General features: G+C 39.9%; 1 protein-coding gene across 2 annotated transcripts in view; it reads left to right on the forward strand.

The window, feature by feature from the left end:
- The window catches only part of COL25A1 (collagen type XXV alpha 1 chain), a 491,061-nt gene that overhangs the window by 294,649 nt on the left and 182,468 nt on the right, over positions 1–13,944 (forward strand). The window lies entirely within an intron of this gene.

Raw genomic sequence — 13,944 nt, forward strand, 5'->3', positions numbered from 1 at the left:
AAATGCCATTATTAATGTTTTACCTCTAACACCATAATACCTGTAAATAAAATAGTTGTTTATTGAGTTCCCTTTTTGTCTCTTTCCCCTCAATATGCTGAATACTATTTCTGTCCTAGATTGTTTCCTAAATAAGTGATTTTCACAAATAAGTGTAGCCAATGCCGCAAACTGTCTATTATGTGCTGATTCTCCTACTAGACCATAATATATTTATATTTTATGAGCTCTGAATATAAGGATATTCAGTCCATTCTATAAGGATAAACCAGTCCATTCTGAAGGAGATCAGCCCTGGGATTTCTTTGGAAGGAATGATGCTAAAGCTGAAACTCCAGTACTTTGGCCACCTCATGAGAAGAGTTGACTCATTGGAAAAGACTCTGATGCTGGGAGGGATTGGGGGCAGGAGGAGAAGGGGACGACTGAGGATGAGATGGCTGGATGGCATCACGGACTCGATGGACGTGAGTCTGAGTGAACTCCGGGAGTTGGTGATGGACAGGGAGGCTTGGCGTGCTGCGATTCATGGGGTTGCAAGGGGTCGGACATGACTGAGCGACTGAACTGAACTGAACTGAACAAAACAAACAACACCCCACTCCCCCGCCCCAGTAGAATATTCCTTTTCACACTACTTATGAGAAATAGCTTGAGAAGTAATTAATTTATTGTGTTAGTCACTCAGTCATGCTCGACTCTGCGATCCCATGGACTGCAGCCCACCAGGCTCCTCTGTCCATGGGGATTTTCCAGGCAAGGATACTGGAGTGGGTTGCCATTTCCTTCTCCAGGTGATCTTCCCAACCCAGGGATCAAACCTGGGTCTCCTGCATTGCAGGCAGATTCTTTCCCGAGTGAGCTACTCATTATTCACAATAATGAATACTCTCATTGTTTATAATTTTCACTTAAAAAAAATACTTATTGGAGTATAGTTATTTACAATATTGTGTTAGTTTCAGGTGTACAGCAAAGTGAATCAGTTATGCATACACACATATCCACTCTTTTTTAGATTATTTTCCCACATATACCATTACAGCGTACTGAGCAGAGTTCCCAGTGCTATATGACAGATCCTTATTAGCTATATATTTTATAGATAGTAGTATGTAGTATAGTAGTATGCCATTGATCTAAGATCAAACCAGTCAATCCTAAAGGAAATCAACCCTGAATATTCATTGAAAGGACTGAAGCTGAAGCTCCAATACTTTGGCCACCTGATGCAAAGAGCTGACTCATTGGAAAAGACCCTGATGTTGGGAAAGATTGAAGGCAGGAGAAGGGGGCAACAGAGGATGAGATGGTTGAATGGGATCATCAACTCAATGGACATGAGTCTGAGCAAACTCTGGGATATGGTGAAGAACAGGGAAGCCTGGCATACTGCAGTCCTGGGGTTGCAGACGTGGACATGACTGAGCAACATAATGTATATGTCAGTTCCAGCCTCCCAGTTTATCCCTCCTTCCTTTACCCCTTGGTAAACATGTTTGTTTTCAATGTCTGTGACTCCTATTTTGCAAATAAGTTCATTTTTACCCTTCTTTTTTGGATTGCACAAGTAAATGACATTATACGATGTTTGTCTTTCTATATCTGTCTTACTTCATTCAGTATTACAACCTCTGGGTCCATCTGTGTTGCTGCAAATGGTGTTATTATGTTCTTAATTTTCACTCTTATGTTCTAAGTAATCTCAGGCTAATTACTAGAGGGAAAAAAACCCATGAAAGAAAGTCATAGTTTCTTCCATAAATTCGAAACTGCTACGTTATAATGAGATGAAAACAAAGTAAAAGCTGCTTTGCATGCTTTATTTTATTTAATGCTTACAACAGCCCTGAAAGTAATATTATCCTAGATCTAGATCTAAGAGATATATTTTTTTGATCCCTTCTTATTCTGTATATATATTGGGCTTCCCAGGTGGTGAAGTGGTAAAGAATTTGCCTGCCAATTCAGGAGATGCTAGAGATACAGGTTCAATCCCTGAGTCGGGAAGATCCCCTGGAGTAGAAACTGGCAACCCATACCAGTAATCTTGCCTGAAAAATTCCATGGACAGAGGAGCCTAGTGGAGTACAGTCCTTGGATTGCAAAGAGTTGGACGTGACTGAGCACATACGGACATTCTGTACATATCTTTATCTATATATGTATCTGTGTCTGTGAACCTGTGAGAACTATATACACACACAACCTATGAGAACCTGTGAGAAACAGTGCAGAGCTTGCCTTAGAACTGCCCTGCTGCAGGGCAGGAAAGCTGATGTGTTTAATCACTGATTTCCCATTCTTCACTGGTGAAAGCTGTACCTGGGTGTTAACTCCCTGGCACTTCTGGCCTACTCTAGAAGGTATAACACACTCCAGCTGTTCAAGGAATGCAGGAAGCCATAGGAACATATGGGATTTGCATTCTAGCACAGTCTTGGAGAGAGGCAGCGGCGTGTGTTGGCACGTACATCTGCTACAACATTCAAGTGCTAATGTCCTATAGACGAAATAGAGAGGAAAACTCAGATAGGGCTATAAGGACTTAGAAGACTGGACAGAAAGACAGCATGAAAAGCACAACGAGACGTTAAAGAGGATAGCTATAAAAGAAGAGCATGGGGAAAAAAGAGCATGGTCATAACAAATTTTGAATGCACAGCCACAGTGAATGAGCAGATGAAGGATGATAAACCAGTACAGGAAGCCAAGAATAGTCAGCACCAGGAACATCTATGAAGGGCTCATGGTAGCTGAAATTTGAAAGTGTATCATGGCACTTTAAGAAGCCAAGAGATACCCCCACATTGTCTTTCTACACCATAGGCAAAGAGTTTTGTTGCTACGTCCCCAAGGAAAGATCTGACCTTCTTCTTATTCCTATATCATTATAGTATTTTGCAAAAGAAACTTCCAATTTAGATTTTAAATTAGAGAATTATTAATGAAGTTTCCACTTAGTACTAGATGATGATTAACTGCTTGTTACTCATATGCAAATGTTTATGTCAGTTAGCGTTTTCTTGCATAGGCTGAACATTGCCATATGATCTTATTCACATTTCTGTATGATGTAAAACTCTTAGAAAAACTCAGTACTCTTTCTTTGATATCGCACATTATTTAATAAGGACTTCCAGATTAATAGGGTTTTATTTTGCAGACCAGTGGTAAAAAGGGAAAATATCTATCATCAAGGAGTTCTGATCGTCTTCCTAAGATTGAAGACGGCTTGGATGGACTTAGATTGTTAAAAAATTGCAAAGACTAGAAAGCTAAATAGCAGTGAACTCTGTTACAGTAACAGTATGAAATTGAATACGAAAATGGGCCTTAGGGAAAAGAGGTGAATCTATGCATTTACCTAAATGGGTGAGAAAATGGTTCTTGACAAGGGAAATGAGATGGTGAAAGGATATTAGAAAGAAAACAAAAAAAGCCCGTTCTAGCAGCTGTGGTTAAGATGGGAATAGAGGCAGGGGAATGAATGGAGAGGATATTGCTTTGAATCCACTGAATCAGAGGAAATAAAATTCTTGAAGAGGAAAAGGGATGGGTTAGAGTAAATAATGTCACAGAAACTTGAAAAAAGCAATTGGGTAGAAAAAGAAAAAAAAAATAATGTGACAACAGAGAGTAAAGGAAGAAAGAAGGGGAAGAAATGATAAAACAGATGAACATTTATATTTCAAACTAGAGGTAATGGGAGTTATTCAGGGGTGGGGCAAAGTTAATCTGTTGAAATGAAAGTCACCCTGATGTTTTTTATTAATCCGTATTGACATAATTCAGTTCAATAACTCGTGTCTATTTTGCCTCTATTAGGTACAAGGCTGTGAAATTGTAGTGAACAAGACAGACTCACTCTCTGTCCTTTTGATAGTTCTTTTAATAATAATAGTCAAGTAGAGTGTGAAAGTTCTGTCAGTCCTGCCGACCCACCATTCTGAGGATGACTTTAATCATACCTGCAAGTCCTACTCTGTGTTTGCACATCTGCTTAATCCCCAGGTTCTGTGGGACTTTGACATGAGGCATTTAAGAAAGCCTTTTTCCTACCCACACAGGTGAACCAACGTCAGTGCCATCACTCTAAAAAGTGTCGTCCTCATGCCGTGCCTTAGTCCTCATAATGGGATTCTGCCCAGATCCAGGCACCCCGTTCTGATGACTTGAGTCCTTTCCCAGCTCCACGAGTCTACACTGTTTTCCATTACCACCTTCATCCAAGATCTTCCTTTTCCTTTCTTCTCTACTGCTGGGCTGCCCTGGTGGCTCAGTGGTAAAGAATCCACCTGCAATGCAGAAGATGAAGGAGATATGGGGTTTGATCCCTGGGTTGGAAATGGCAACCTACTCCAATATTCTTGTCTGGAGAATCCCATGGACAGGGAGCCTGGTGGGCTACAGTACATAGAGTTGCAAAGAGTCAGACACGACGGAAGCGACTTAGCCCCCACGCACCCTGGGTGTGCAGAATCATGGTATGTATACTCTGTGCAGCCTTGCTAGTGGCTGACTGAACAGGTCGATGCCTCTAGCTCACTGCCTGCTTGACAGGACTCTCTGTTTCTATTTCCCTTGACCCTGAATCCCTCTTGCCATTCTGTACACTGTACAGACATGCCTGTTGCCTGGCCTGTCACTGCTGCAAAGGAGCTGAGTCAAAAAAGTGGACATTTAGCTTTTCCTATCCCTGTAGTGGAGTCATCAAGTGGGAATTAAGTGGAGCATCAACCAGTATCAACGTATATATGTTTTCCAGACAAAGTTTTTTCTATCATGGTTCTTATTATGTCATTATTCTGACTCACAAACTTTGAATCTCAGTATGATTACCATTTAGACTGTGTAAAAAAGATATTGAGAAGAGGTGGCAGGAATACACAGAAGAACTGTACAAAAAAGATGTTCGTGACCGAGATAATCACGATGGTATGATCACTCACCTAGAGCCAGACATCCTGGAATGTGAAGTCAAGTGGGCCTTAGAAAGCATTACTATGAACAAAGCTAGTGGAGGTGATGGAATTCCAGTTGAGCTATTTCAAATCCTGAAAGATGATGCTGTGGATATGCTGCACTCAATATGCCAGCAAATTTGGAAAACTCAGCAGTTGCCACAGGACTGGAAAAGGTCAGTTTTCATTCCAATCCCAAAGAAAGGCAATGCCAAAGAATGCTCAAACTACTGTACAATTGCACTCATCTCACATGCTAGTAAAGTAATGCTCAAAATTCTCCAAGCCAGGCTTCACCAATACGTGAACTGTGAACTTCCAGATGTCCAAGCTGATTTTCGAAAAGGCAGAGGAACCAGAGATCAAATTGCCAACATCTGCTGGATCATGGGAAAAACAAGAGAGTTCCAGAAAAACATCTATTTCTGCTTTATTGACTATGCCAAAGCCTTTGACCATGTGGATCACAATAAACTGTGGAAAATTCTGAAAGAGATGGGAATACCAGACCACCTGACCTGCCTTTGAGAAATCTGTATGCAGGCCAGGAAGCAACAGTTAGACTGGACATGGCACAACAGACTGGTTCCAAATAGGAAAAGGAGTACGTCAAGGCTGTATATTGTCACCCTGCTTATTTAACTTCTATGCAGAGTACATCATGAGAAATGCTGGGCTGGAGGAAGCACAAGCTGGAATCAAGATTGTAGGAGAAATAGCAATAACCTTAGACATGCAGATGACACCACCCTTATGGCAGAAAGTGAAGAGGAGCTAAAAAGCCTCTTGAAAGTGAAAGAGCAGAGTGAAAAAGTTGACTTAAAGCTCCACATTCAGAAAACGAAGATCATGGCATCTGGTCCCATCACTTCATGGGAAATAGATGGGTAAACATTGGAAAGAGTGTCAGATTTTATTTTTGGGGCTCCAAAATCACTGCAGATGGTGACTGCAGCCATGAAATTAAAAGCAGAGAAGTCAATGACACCTCACTCCAGTAATCTTGCCTGGAAAATCCCATGGATGGAAGAGTCTGGTAGGCTGCAGCCCATGGGGTCACTAAGTTGGACACGACTAAGTGACTTCACTTTCACTTTTTGCTTTCATGCATTGGAGAAGGAAATGGCAAGCCACTCCAGTGTTCTTGCCTGGAGGATCCCAGGGACGGGGGAGCCTGGTGAGCTGCTGTCTATGGGGTTACACAGAGTTGGACACGACTGAAGTGACTTAGCAACAACTCCTTGGAAGAAAAGTTATGACCAACCTAGATAGCATATTGAAGGGCAGAGACATTACTTTGCCAACAAAGGTCCATCTAGTCAAGGCTATGGTTTTTCCAGTGGTCATGTATGGATGTGAAAGTTGGACTGTGAAGAAGGCTGAGCACCAAAGAATTAATGCTTTTGAACTGTGGTGTTGGAGAAGACTCTTGAGAGTCCCTTGGACTGCAAGGAGATCCAACCAGTCCATTCTGAAGGAAATCAGTCCTGGGATTTCTTTGGAAGGAATGATGCTAAAGCTGAAACTCCAGTACTTTGGCCACCTCATGCAAAGAGTTGACTCATTGGAAAGGACTCTGATGCTGGGAGGGATTGGGGGCAAGAGGAGAAGGGGACGACTGAGGATGAGATGGCTGGATGGCATCACTGACTCGATGGATGTGAGTCTGAGTGAACTCCGGGGGTTGGTGATGGACAGGGAGGCCTGGCGTGCTGCGATTCATGAGGTCGCAAAGAGTCGGACACGACTGAGAGACTGAACTGAACTGAAAATCTAGTTCCTTGCCTGACATTCAAATTCTCTGACTGGACCTGTTTTTCCAGCGCTATATCCTACTGATTTAAAAAACAGTTGTATTTATTCATTTTGGCTGTGCTGGGTTTGCGTTGCTGCCCAGGCTCTTCTCTAGTCGCACTGAGCGGGGACTCCTCTCTAGCTGCGGTGCTTGGCCTTTTCGTCGCAGCGGCTGTTGTCGTGGAGCACGGGCTTGGGGTGCCTGGGCTCAGTAGCTGTGACTCCTGGGCAGGAGAGCACAGGCTCAGTGGTTGTGGTGCACAGGCTTAGTTGCTCCATAGCATGTGGGATCTTCCTGGATTAGGGATTAAGCCTAGTCTCCTGCATTGACAGGTTGATTCTTTACCACTGAGCCACCAGGGAAGCCCCTATCCCACTGATTTTTAATCTTCTTCTTGGGCACGATGCTTCATCCAAACTGAATCAAACCATTAATTCTTTTCTCTTCAAGTCTGTTTTCCTTCATTTGTCTTTTCTTAAACCAGTATTTTCTCCAGAAATGCTCCCCTCTCAGTGCCTAGATACTCTACACACCCAAACAGGGTAACTCTTCATACTTACGTGTTACTTCTTCCATCAAGATGTTGTTACTTCCCTTAGCTGAATATAATTTCTCCCTTTTGCTGATTCCACACAGCATTTTATCCTGTACAGCTTTTTATATTACTTTACATCAAACAGAGAGAATATAGACAGTTAATCCAGACAGATTGTAAGTCAAATCCTAGCTCTACCACTTACAAGCTCTGTGATCTTGGGAGAGTTACTCAATCACTTTGAGTCTCATTTCCCCCATCTGTAAAGCAGAGATGATAAACCCTCAGTGGAGGGTGTGAGGGTTAAAGTAAGATAACATGTATAGAACTTTTTTCTTTTTTTAATGTATTTATTTTTTAATTGAAGGATAACTGCTTTACAGAATTTTTTGGTTTCTGCCAAACATCAACTTTTAACACAGTGTCTACTACATGCCAGGCACTCAGTATACGTTAATTCCCTCCCTCCCTTTTCCTCTTTCTATTTTATCATAGTCATTTATAAACATCTTTTCTTTTTTATTACTAGCTTTTATGATTCTCAAGAGTGGAATCTATGCTTTCTTCAGTGTCCTCTATAACATCTAACTCTGGAGAAGGCGATGGCACTCCACTCCAGTACTCTTGCCTGGAAAATCCCATGGACAGAGGAGCCTGGGGGGCTGCAGTCCATGGGGTCGCAGAGTCGGACACGACTGAGCGACTTCACTTTGGCTTTTCACTTTCATGCATTGGAGAAGGAAATGGCAACCCACTCCAGTGTTCTTGCCTGGAGAATCTCAGGGACGGTGGAGCCTGGTGGGCTGCCGTCAATGGGGTCACACAGAGTTGGACACGACTGAAGCGACTTAGGAGCAGCAGCAGAACATCTAACTCAGTTCCTTGTATGTAGTAGAAGTTCAACAAATCTTATTGAGTCACAAGTGGTATATACAAGAGCTTAAGGAAAAGGAAGCTGAGGAGGAGAGAAAACTGTCAGCTTTTCATAATTCTAAGTGCACCAGGCAGTAATACCATCTGTTATCAATTATATCAATTATTTATAAATAAAACTGGTCTGAGGTTTCTAAGCTCTGAGATCTTTCTGAACATTTATTATTGTTAATATCTAACATCCACATGGTTGGAAGGGTTTGGATGCCTTTGTTTCTTTTCATTATAGTCATTTATTCATGTTGACACTTAATTTTTGGTGAAAATAAACAAATAGCACTAGCCCAGGGCTATACTTATGATATATAATTATATTTTGTAGCCATTTATTTGTGGGGTTCAAAGCCTGGATTTAGTTGTTAACAATCAGGACAACTATAGAAAGCAGTTCATGGTGGTTGCAGCATGACATTGCTTAAGCAATAATATTCTCCCATTAATAATTTAATACAAATTGTAGGAACTAGTTGTTTTTTAAAAAAACAAAAACCTTCTTAGGATTCCATCTTGCACTCTTTATAAAATATATTGGCCTTCTCTTCACCCTGAATAACTCCATCAGCATAGTCAGTAGAGGATAATGAAACAGTGGAATCATTACGTTAGTGAAAGGTACCCCTTCTATGACAAGGGCATTTCTTTTGCATACACTTTGTAGAATTATAAAGCCCTCCTTGTAACTCCCCTTTGGAGCTGCATGTGAACATAAAGGAGATACAATTCCCTTAGGAATTTGTAAGACTAAAGCTGCGTGCATGGTGTAATTCTGTATTACTCACTGAGAAAAAAATGCAAGAGAAAAACCACAAGCAAATACCATTAGACAACTGCACATGAAGCGTGTGCCTTCCATTTGTACTGGTTCAGATGCACTTGAAAAGAAATGGAAGATGTCACTTTGCCTTTTCCCCCCAAACTCTTTTTTATTTCTTGTTGTTTTTTTTGCTTTGACATTGTCAGTGCCATTTCACAACATTTTACTAAAATTTACAAAAATAAAGCTGCATGTGCCTTGTGAGGAATTATTCCTCAAAAAAAAAAATACTATCTTTGGGGACAGTATTTAACTTTTTGCTCATATGTTTTTAATTATACTTTAAGCTCCTTCTAACCTAACACTTTAGCAATTCCTATATTTCATGTTTGTGTTTTAGTCCAGGCTTTGTCAGACCCATATAGTCTGACTTGGCAGGGGGAGAACGTATACATTCTCCAAGAAATCTGAAATGCATGTGTCTGCCTGCATGTGTGTGCATATGTGTGTGCATATGTGTGTACATATGTGTGTACATATGTGTGTACATGTGTACAGAGAGTCTTTTACTCACTATACAACTGTCAAATTAGTAATGTGTCCTATTCTGAATAAACTATGTTAGAACTGATAAAGTATTATTATGCCCCATTATCTACACTTTATGTGGTGATTGTGTGATAAAGAGAATGATTATAAAAGTCTTAAGATTAAGACTTTTGAGGTATTTTATTAAGTAAAAGGTTAACATGACATGAAAGACCCCATTGTACTCCAAATAGCTTATACCATTAAGAGTACACACAATACAACAGCTTATTTATTTTACTATAACCATATTTCTTTATTTTTGCATGGTCATTTATATATTGAATTGAGGTAACATTATCTCAAAGTTTAATGTTACCTTAGGATTCTTTCCTACTGAAATTAGTTGAAGAAAATTTGCTGCCAACTTTGTGTTTTGTTTTCTACTAAACATATTTCTTTTAATTCTACCTGCATGAAGGTGAATAACACATAATCTTTCATGAATAATTAATCCAACATGGATTTGCATATGTAGAAACTGTTATCATTCTCCAAACTTACTCATTTTTGCATCTCAATTTTTAATGCAATGTTGATATATAGAAAATGTACAATAAGGTTTTGTTGAATAAATGTATTTATTTAACAATTTAGATTTAAAACTAATTTTATATTCACTTGATGACATGACTGAAAGAACTGAAAATATCAGCTTTAACAGTCCATTTTAAAAGCAGCATCTGGAATACATTGAATAGGTTAGGGGGATGGGCTCCATGGGAAGACACCTGGGTTTGCATCTTGGTCTACCACTTACCAGCCACATGACTTTGGCCAAGTTATTTTTTTCCTCAAGTTTTTCAATGTAATATAAGGATGATTGGTTTGACTTACTACATGATTTAATGAAACACAGAGTAGGCACACATAAAGGTTATTATTAAACCTAAACACTTTCATGAGTGTTATTATATTTAAACACCTTCATGGGCTTCCCTGGTGGCTCAGACAGTAAAGAATCTGCCTGCACTGCCATCAAAAAGTCTACAAACAATAAATGCTGGAGAATGGGTGGAGAAAAGGGAACCCTCTTACACTACTGGTGAGAATGCAAGCTAGTACAGCCACTAGAACAGTGAGGAGATTCCTTTTAAAACTGGAAATAGAATGACTGTTCAACCCAGCAATCCGACTGCTGGGCATACACACTGAGGAAATCAGAATTGAGAGACACATGTACCCCAATGTTCATTGTAGCACTGTTTTACAATAGCTAGGACATGGAAGCAACCTAGATGTCCATGGACAGATGAATGGATAAGGAAGTTGTGGTACATATACACAATAGAATATTACTCAGCTATTAGAAAAGAATGCATTTCAGTCAGATCTAATGAGGTGGATGAAACTGGAGCCTATTATACTGAGTGAAGTTAAGTCAGAAAGAGAAACACCAATGCAGTATATTAACACATATATATGGTATTTAGAAAGATGGTAATGACGACCCTATATGCAAGACAGCAAGAGAGACACAGATGTGAAGAACAGGCTTTTGGACTATGTGGGAGAAGGTGAGGGTGGGATGATTTGAGAGAATAGCTTTGAAACCCATCTATTACCATATGTCAAACAGATAACCAGTGCAAGTTCAGTGCATGGAGCAAGGCACATAAAGCCAGTGCTCTGGGACAACCCAGAGGCTTGGGGTGCAGAGGGAGGTCGGAGGGGGTTCAGGATGGGAGGACGCATGTGCACCCGTGGCTGTGATGTCTGGCAAAAACCACCATAATATTGTAAAGTAATTAGCCTCTGATTAAAATAAATCAATTAACTTTTTAAAAGAAAAAGAGAGAGAGAAAAAAAAGAATCTTTCTGCAATGCAGGAGACCCAGGTTCAATCCCTGGGTCAGGAAGATCCCCTGGAGAAGGGAATGGCATACCACTCCAGTATTCTTGCCTAGAGAATGCCATGGACAGAGGAGCCTGGTGAGCTACAGTCTGTGGGATCTCAGAGTCGAGCTTGACTGAGTGACTAACACACACACAGACACCTTCATACAGACCTTATATAAGCATTCACACTGAGACAGAGCCATGAAGATATATTACCCGTGATACTTCTTACGATGGATATATATCCAGTAGAATAATGGCCTCCAAAGGTAGAGGTTTAGGATAGTAGTTTAATCTTAAGTCATTCATGAAAAATGATTATCACTGTTAGATATACTTATTGTATAGATTCTCTGTCTGAAATAAACATTTATGTGCACATTTGTGTATCTAATTCTTTCTAAAGATATCAAAAAGCTTTAGTTAGAAATATCGTTCTTCATAGTATTTTATAGTATTAACTTACCCCAAACAAGGGCAAGGTATATCAAATGTACAGTTATCAGTTATATCTCATATTGCTGTATAAATTTAATTCAGTCCCAGTCCAAGACCCAAGAGGACTTTTTAAGAGAATTTAACAAGCTAGTTCTACAATTCATTTCAAAGAGAAAGGGACCCCAGGGACCATGAATGTTTTGAAATGAAAAATGCGGGACAACTTTCCCTGCTAGATATTGGAGCACTGAGTCTACAGTGTAGACTTAGTTTGCAACACACTGTAAGACTTCTGCTCCTGTTCATGATGAAATGACTGGGTCCAGATTTAGCCTCCTCCCTATACAATTAAATCACTAGAAAAAATAGTTTTAAGGCACTGGACAACAGGTAGCACAGAGAAGGAAGACAAACAATGATTGCTTGAGCATACTGCCTGGAGAGAATTTCTCAGCTGCAGCACAGGAAGGAGCACCTAAACAGAGTGGTCTCTGACCTTGGAGGAGGTTAAGGCAGTTGGAATTTTTGGGTCAGGCTAGAGAGCAAAAAGCCATATGGGAAGAGCTCAGAAGATATGTAGAGAGTCCCCACTGAGAGCTCAGCTCATCAGTACATGTGTGTCCCTGCTTAGTTGCAGCAACAGAATGCTACAGACTGGGTGGCTTAAACAACAAACTTTTATTTCTCTATAGCCATTATTTTGTAGTAATTTTAAGTAGAGTAGGGCTTCCCTGGTGGCTCAGTGACAAAGAATCCTCCTGCCAATGCAGGAGACGCGGGTTCAATCCCTGGGTCAGGAAGATCCCCTGGACAAGGAAATGGCAACCCACTTCAGTACTCTTGCCTGGAAAATCCCATGGACAGAGGAGCCTGGTGGGCTATAGTCCATGGGGTTGCAAAAGAGTCAGACACAACTTAGTGCTCAACAACAACAACAATAATCTATAAACATATCAAATTGATATGTTGTATACATGAAACTAATATAATATTGTAAATTAAATTAAAACTTTAAAAAAATTTTTAAAGAAACATTGTTCTTAGTGAATTAAAACTAATTTAGCTTGAAGTATTTCAAACTTTATTTATTTTATAAATGTTCTTAGTCGTGTCCAACTCTTTGGAACCCCATGGACACCAGGCTCCACCGTCCATGGGATTTTCTAAGCAAGAGTACTGGAGTGGGTTGCCATTTCCTTCTCCAATATGCATATGTAATTTCTCATATATGTCTTTATGAATTTCTTTGATAATTTTGATATCCTATGAGAATTCTTAATAGCTAAATTTATTTTCTATGTATCTCCAGTCATATTTCAATTGATATCACATTTTTATACAAAATATAAATTGTGAATTGTGTAGAGATTAAATGGAAGAATGTTGTAAAATAGTAGGTAGAAAGATAACTCAAGAAACATCTTATCCTATCTTCTTTTTTTAGACTAGAACACATTTAAACCTAGTTTAAACAGTGACTGAAGAAGACTCCATTACCTCACTAAGCTAATGTGAACCTTTACATTTCAGATTTATTTTTTTCAAGTGATCAATTTATTCAGCATTAATTATTTAAGATCTTAGATCAGGCAGAATCTATCGCAATAATTCATATTCAGCAAATATCATTTTTATGAAAAAATACATGGAATTAAAAATAAATCAGTGGCGATACATCCTCAGTTGATAGTGTTGAATAAATATCATCAATTAGCATTTTGCTTAGAATAGTTATGGCACAGATTCTTTGCAACCTCTTACCTGGCAACCTGAGCTATGGTCCTACTCGTAAAAATAATCCTACTTGTAAAAATAAGTAAGCATAGTGAAGTTTTGAGTTCCCGAAAGAAATGTTACTCTTTGTAGTAAACACTAGGGCCACAGTTTACATTTGTCCAAGCTGTGCACCGCACAAGGCTGCTCAGCTCATGCTTCTTTTGCCAGACTGCTGCTGCTGCTGCTAAGTCACTTCAGTCATGTCCAACTCTGTGTGACCCCATAGATGGCAGCCCACCAGGCTCCCCCATCCCTGGGATTCTCCAGGCAAGAACACTGGAGTGGGTTGTCATTTTCTTCTCCAATGCATGAAAGTGAAAAG

This window comes from Capricornis sumatraensis, chromosome 7, assembly GCF_032405125.1.
Source record: "Capricornis sumatraensis isolate serow.1 chromosome 7, serow.2, whole genome shotgun sequence".
NCBI classification, from domain to species: Eukaryota; Metazoa; Chordata; class Mammalia; order Artiodactyla; family Bovidae; genus Capricornis; species Capricornis sumatraensis.